A 7,822-nucleotide genomic window follows, 5' to 3' on the forward strand; every position below is an offset into this window, starting at 1 on the left:
CCTAGGGTGTGCTGTTCAGGTGACTGCTGTCTCTGCGAATACTGTGATTTTATCTGGGCAACGGCATTGACGAATGCTGAATTTTGGGCTATAAGTGTCACGTTGCAGGTTTGTGCGCTCTTCCGGAGTGTCTGTTTGATCATGTTGGTTTGTTTTTGTTCTCCACGTGTATCTGTTTTGATCACGTGTGATGACGGCACTCAGCTGGCTTGATGAGCCCGCCAGCTGAGGCTCTTATTCGGGCCTATATATGGGCCACGTTTTCTGTGTGTCTTTGTCAGTTCGTTACGTGTACTCATGTGTGTGTTTCTGCCCTGTTCCTCTAGCCCTAGCACCGCACTTATTTGTTGCACCTGTTTTTTGAGTTTGACTGTGTCAAATAAATTCCTTTTGTTCACTCGCAATTGGATCTATCTGAACATTTATTTGAGTGTGACAAAACGAACTGACCTTCACCATGGATCCAGCGAGTGCATCACAGATTTCGGAGTTCCTCACAACCAGCAATGCCCGGATCGATCGCCAAGATGAAGCGTTGGCCACCACAGCACAGGCTATCCAGGCCCTGGTTGGGCAGGTTTCACTGCTGACTACGCAGGTACAGCAGCTGGGTTCTGGAGCAACTCAAGCGGATCCTGCACCAGCTCCGGAGGTGATGTCTGCGCCAGTGATTGCTAACGCTAGCCGCTCTGCGGAGCCTCGCCTTTCTCCTCCGACCTGCTATGCTGGAGAGCCTCACTTGTGTCGGTTCTTCCTGGCCAAATGCTCCCTGTACATCACCCTGCAGCCATCCTTGTTTTCGTCTGAGCTGTCCAAGGTGGCGTTCGTAATCACCCTCTTGTCTGGAAGAGTAGCCCAATGGGGTACCACAGCATGGGAGAAAAAGCTACCATGTTGTTCATCCTTCGATCTTTTCTCCAAAGAACTCAAAAAGGTCTTTGATCGGGCCGCCTCTGGGAGAGAGGCCGCCCGAGTCCTTGCTGAGCTTCGCCAGGGGAATCGGAGCGTGGCGGACTATTCAATCGAGTTCCGCACGTTGGCTGCTGAAAGCGGTTGGAACGCGGAGGCTCAATGGGACATGTTCCTTCATGGCCTTTCTGATCGTCTCCAGGATGAGATCTTTAGATCTGCCTAAGGCGCTGGACAAATTAGTGGATCTGGCTATACAGGTGGATTCCAGACAGCTCCGCCGTGAGAGTCGCTTGAGGCATGGCAGATTTCCGGATCCTGTTCCTGAGCTTCCGGTCTCGGCGGTGGTGCGGGAGATGAGTAGCGCTGTCCCGGAGCCCATACAGGTGGAGCCCATACAACCCATTGCAGTACGCGCACTCAGCGGACTTTCCCTTCCCACTATCACTCACTCCACTAAACCCATTAAACTGATCACGTCTGGAAATCATGTTGAAAACATTTCATTTTTTTTAACAGACTGTTCTATCACACCGGTGGTTTTAGGTCATCCTTGGTTGATTCTCCATAAGCCTCATATCAACTGGGGTCTTAATACTATATTTTCGTGGAGTGAGAATTGTCATCAGTCTTGTCTTTCATCTGCTCGTTCTGCTGTTTCTTGTTCTGTGTTTCAGGAGGAGTGCATGGACCTGTCAAACAGGCCCAGTGAGTACCTCGACCTGAAGAGAGTGTTCAGTACGTCTCGAGCTGCTTCACTGCCTCCTCACCGTCCCTATGACTGTGCAATAGCCTTATTGCCAGGTACGTCTCCGCCCAAAGGCAAGTTATACTCTCTTTCTATTCCTGAGAGAGAGGCCATGGAGAAATATATTTCTGATTCTCTAGCAGCCAAGATCATACGGCCCTCTTCTTCACCGGCGGGGGCGGTTTTTTTTTTGTGAAAAAGAAGGATGGGTCTCTTAGACCCTGCATTGACTATCGAGGGCTGAACAGCATCACGGTGAAGAACACGTATCCTTTGCCGCTGATGTCTTCAGCGTTCGAGCATCAGCAGGGGGGTTCGTTTTTCACGAAATTAGATCTCCATAACGCATATAATTTGGTTCGCATGAAGCAGGGTCATGAGTGGAAAACTGAATTTTTGACCCACAGGGGGCATTTTGAATATTGTGTTCTTTCGTTCGGGCTTTCTAATGCTCCTGCGGTTTTCCAAGCACTCGTAAATGACGTGTTGCGAGACATGATAGATCAGTTTATTTATGTCTACCTGGATGACATTCTGATTTTTTCTCGTTCTCTCCAGGAACATGTGCAGCACGTCAGGCGAGTGCTTTAGCGGCTGCTAGAGAATGGGCTTTTTGTCAAGGCGGAGAAATGCGTGTCCCATGCACAGTCTGTTCCCTTTCTAGGACACATTGTGTCAGTCAAGGGGGTGCGCATGGATCCAGAGAAGGTTCAGGCTGTGGTAAATTGGCCAATTCCGGAGTCTCGTAAGGCCCTGCAGAGATTTCTGGGCTTCGCCAATTTTTACTGGCGTTTTATTCGCAATTTCAGCCAGCTCGCCGAAAAGGAAGTCAGAAAAAAGGAGCCACTCCTTTTCATGAGGAAGAAGCAGTTGAAGTAGGGGCAGAAGAGAGTAAATTATATTAAAAGAGTATATAAAATTGTTTTGATTAAATAATGATAGACTGTGATATAATAATTAGGGATATAGTATCAGTTACAAAATAAACAGATCTATTACAATGCGGTATAAAAAAGACAAGTGAAATAAAGAAATAATGGGAAATATGCTTAATACAGTTATATGTGTTGAAATGGAATTTGAAGCTATACGAATGAATATATTAATAAAGAAATTAATTTACTAAATAGAGGAGGATGACTTAAACAATAGACCAGTAGTTGTTGACTAGAACAATAAGAACAAATAAATTAATAATACTAATAGAAAAAATAAAGAGAAATTAAAATACAACATAAAGACCAGCTACTAAAGAAACATTAGAATAAATACATTAGAGGAAAAATGAGGAACATGACTTCGAGATGAGCTGTTAAACAGCAAAGAGATAAAATTGGCATAAGTCTCTGGTCGATGAAGAGAAAAATTAGAAGAAAATGTGACAGTTTAAAATTGATCAACTGAAGAGTTAATGAGCAAATATGTAAGGAAGATAAAAAAATATGGATAAGAAAAACTTAAAAGCTTAGAATTAAAGAAATCCAAGTTATGGTTTGATAGAAAAAAGAAGAAGATATGTTTAAAATATATTGAAATATGTTTGAAAAATATTATATACATAGAGAGAGAGAAAGACAGAGACATTAAACCGATGAGATAGAAACTAGAAAAATAGTTGCACTTGTAACACTTAGGGGAAGTGACACTTTGAGGAACTGAGATTTGATGTGAGAGGACAAGACTGAGTTTAGGTGAGAAAACAAAATAGAATAATAATATTAGTAATAATAATGATAAAAAATATATATATATATGACTTACACTGGCTCTTTTCATGTATGAAAGTCAGCTGCATAAGACTATCTAAGCCATCATCTAGGGTCAAAGAAAAATCATGGACACTTAAGTGGATGTGGATGAACAAGATGAAGTGAGTTCAAATTCTCTATATTTAAAATGATAAACACCAAGAAAGAAATCAATAATTAAACATTGCATTTCAGATATAAAAATATATATTAAACAAACATGAGGGGTCAAGGCCTAATATGAACCCTGAGATATAGCAATAATGTTGAACAATTATACCACAGGGTAGGCCATGTCATAATTTGTGTTTTATGAATAATAACTCAACTGTGTCTTGTTTTTTAGTCTCCACCATCGTAGTGCCCTACAGCTTTGCCTGCAGACTAAGCAGACCATAGTGCTGAGTGGATGGGAGTGAAGATGCCAAACTTTACTTAAAACTATTATTGGAGGTCAAATCGATTTTAAACTTAATAAAACCTGTCTCATTGGTTAAACTCTAGAATGTGGTCTCAGTGGCTCACATGGTTCTTGAGTGCATATTTCCCTAACATCAGAGATACCAAGTTCTGAAGGAAAACTGAGAAGGAGGTTGCAGTGGAGAAGAGCAGTAACTGGTCTCCATGAGACATTATTCCAAAGACGGGTAAGACTCTCGTTGGCCAGCGGGAGCAACCTAAGCCAGGAATTTTTGTCGCAGAGATTAGGCACCTGTACAGGTAGGCAGGTGTTGAGTGAGATGGTTGTGGAGTGGAGCAGTGATGCTTAAAAGGCCTAGAGCATCCGAGTATTGAGGGGCACTGTGAAAGATCAGTGGTCTGCCTCAGAAATGTGGGCTCCTCCAAACCGGACCACAGTAAACTGTGTAAGAATCAGCTCTTTGGTTTAAATCATGTTTAAACTTTGGGGATTCGAATCAAAGATTCGAACATGATTCACATAGAATTATTTAAAGCTTACACTTAACTTTAGTATTTGTCCAGCAAATAGAACGTTTAGTGTAAAGCAATTCTGTATTATATTATTACGTGGCCAACAATAACAATATAAAAACAGTATCTAATTATTTAATGAGCAAGGTAGCAGTATCTGAAGCTGAGGCATTAACTTATAAAGCACACAACACACCAACACGGATCTTAAAACGAAACAAAAGTTTATTGCTACTCTATAACACAAAGTACTAATCTACGTAAAACAAACAAATGCACATACATACACACACGCACAAGCAGTTTGAGGAGAGTTTTGGCTGAGTGGATTTAACTTCTAGCCTTTGCTAAGTTCTTAGCATTGCAACCTGAGAGAAACCATAAAAGCAGAGAATTTCGCTATTCTTTACTACTTAAACATAATTCACACCAGTGTCAGCAATGGATAGAAACCTTGTTTGTGCTACTTGCGTTCTGATGGAATTTTTGGTTTCCTCGACTGGTCCAAAGGGAAATCCCGGTGAAGCTGATTGGTCAGCGTAGTAACTTCAGTGACGTGATGGAATTCCCTCGTAGGTGAAGAGGGGTTTCCTTAGTCGGTTGCTAGGGATAACGAGGCTTCCGGCGAGGCGATGTAACGGCCACAGCACGAGAAGAGCGACGTCCGGGCAGCGACGGCGGTGACGACTGGCAAAGATGACCGGCAAAAGACGACAATGAAATTCTTTTGTTCAAAGTTTTATAGGCTTTGGTAGAGGCTGGGTCTACACAATACTTGTCCAATCAGAGAAGGTGCGAGGTGGAGTCACACCCCAATTCTGCCCTCTAGGAGGCCGGGTTGACACCTGGTGTGGGTGCTGCTTTGATAGCATAGTGGTTAAAATAAAGTCTTATAACTTCAACACTTTTCATAGTATGGTTTCTTCATATAAACCAATGCATTTAAAATGTTCCTAGCTTTCAATCGATACCAAACATAAAGTATTTCACAAACATTCTGTAGATTTCATTTGTCACTGAGGGCTATTACTCAAGAACTATCTATAACAGTTTTGTTAAACACATGGAACATGTACACACAAAAACCTACAGAAACATAAAGCAAACATACATTACTCAAATAAACTGTTTTACTTAAATGTCCATTAAACTTTGTAAGCGTTTCTGATCGCTTCTGTGTCTGCCTGAGAATGTGTATTCCTTGCAGACGCCAAAGGACAAGCGAACCAAAAGGTACTTCTCAAAAACCGGTTTGGTGGGTTTTTGATTGTAGAGCCTCTTATTGTTTTAAGGTGTAAAGTTAATTAACACGCAACTGTGATGTTGACTGGCTAGTTATCCTGTGGATTGCCTTTTGCTGGGTGCCTGTGGATTGCTTTGAAAATGAAATCAAAGCTCAGACCTGTAGGTACCAACCAATCTTTTAAGGATAACATGGTCTGTGGCTTGTTCGGTTCTGGAACGATCCGTTGACTCCCCACAACTGCTAATTATGTCTGGAGATCAGACACTCAGAAAAAGGAACTTGTGGGTAAAGTAAGAGGCAGGGTGCTGTCAAGAACCATTTGAGACCATATGATGACTAGTAATATCAGAGAAACAGAATTTATTAAGGTTTTGTTATGCAAATAATAACTAAGAAAAAGACTTAAAGGAAAATATACAATGAATCTCTAAATGTATACTGTTGAAATGATATTTAACTATTTTTGCAAATTTTCATAGGTTTACTGATACAGGGCATAAACAGGATATAGGAAGAAGTACAATGTATGGTGGTGAATAAAGAAGAAGAAACAACTATTGGTAACTGGAAGTCATTTGAATTATAAATTTTGATGGAATTGATTATTTAAGTAAATATTTACTAAAAGCAAAATATTATGTTGAATCGTCTAAATTAAGATGGGATATTAAAAACTAGAGAAGATTGGTAACAGAAAAAATATTTATGGGTAAAGAAGAAATTGAAACATGAAAAATTGAACTCACGTCATCAGGTAAAAATTAATAGTTCTAATCTGATAAAAGAATTGAAATAGAATAAAGGGAGTTTAAGAAAACAGATTTTCTTTCACATGTAACCATGTGAAGAAGTTTAATGATGAAGTCAAAATACAGCTGAAAGAAACGGATAAGAAAATTTAGTGATTTTTAGTTAGCTTATAAAAGTATATAAAAAGTGTATGGGCAACCAGTTGAACCGAAATGACGTAGAACTAATTAGTAGCCAAAAAGAAAATCATAAAAATGATTAGAACAAACTAAGTAATAAATAGTTGAGAAAATGAATTATCAAAAGTAGTGTCAAATTTAAAAACTGATTGATTATTAGTGAAATACTTAAATGGAGGATTATAAAATAATAGTGTATGCAGAAATATGGTCATACTGATGAAAAAATGTAAAGTGATTGATTTTTGAATTATCAGAGAGAGTGGTGTTGATTAAGCATGTTGATGAAATTTTACTTGCAGAAAAAAAGTGGACAACTAATGGATTAGAAGTAAGCAGTTGTTATGACATTTAAATGGAACTAGATTTAAAAGAAGTAAGTAAAAATTATAGGTGATTAGATGACACGCCTCAATATTAGGATGAGTGGTGTCTGAGATAAGTGGAGTCAGATTGCTAAATAAATAAGCCATTTTAAATAACCGTATACCAGTGACTGTAAAAGACATGGTAATAACACTTAAATTATATTTAGAGGTATCAGAAACTGCAAGGGAAGAATGAGGGTGAGGTTATAATTGATTATAGAGATATGGGAGAACAGGCGAATAAAAATATATCTGCTAGTCATGATTAACAGCTATAATGAATGGCCAAAGGAGCCAGCAAGCAAAGAGGACAGTCAGACAGTGATGAAGTGTTTAATGAAAGACGATTTAGAAACAAATAGATGTTGAGTAAGAATTAGATTGGATAATGATAAACACGGAAATAATGAATATTTGAAATTGCAGCAAGTAATGGGCCTGAAGCATGAATTTAGGGATGGTGTAAAACTAATAATTACAGGGAAAGGTAGAGAAAATTGATACAAATTTAAAAACAATTGTCAAAAATCTGTGCACAGAACAAACTGAATTGGATAAAAATCATATTGGAGGTATTAGTTCATTATGGAACAAAATGATGGAATTAATGACTTTTCAATTGTTTACAGGACTGCAGTTTTGGGGACCTGGTGCAGCTTGGATGTGCAGTAGATCACTTATGTAGAGATTATATAATGACAAATTAGCAACTTTTTCCCAGATTTTTCTAAACAGGTTGCTGAAGGTGTAAAGCTGGCCGGATTGACCTGAAAGTTAACATAGGTGTGTAAAAACGGCCTGGAGGTAGGCCCAGGCCGAAAGGGGGATAAAACACAAAAAGGGGATATCTGATATCTAATTGGAGTGTGTAAGCATGTATTAGTGTGGGAGCTGAACACGCTGCACCACCAATGCATGAGGCCAACTGTATATTAGATACA

Source organism: Danio rerio, chromosome 4, assembly GCF_052040795.2.
Source record: "Danio rerio strain M-AB ecotype USA chromosome 4, GRCz13ab, whole genome shotgun sequence".
Lineage (NCBI taxonomy): Eukaryota > Metazoa > Chordata > Actinopteri > Cypriniformes > Danionidae > Danio > Danio rerio.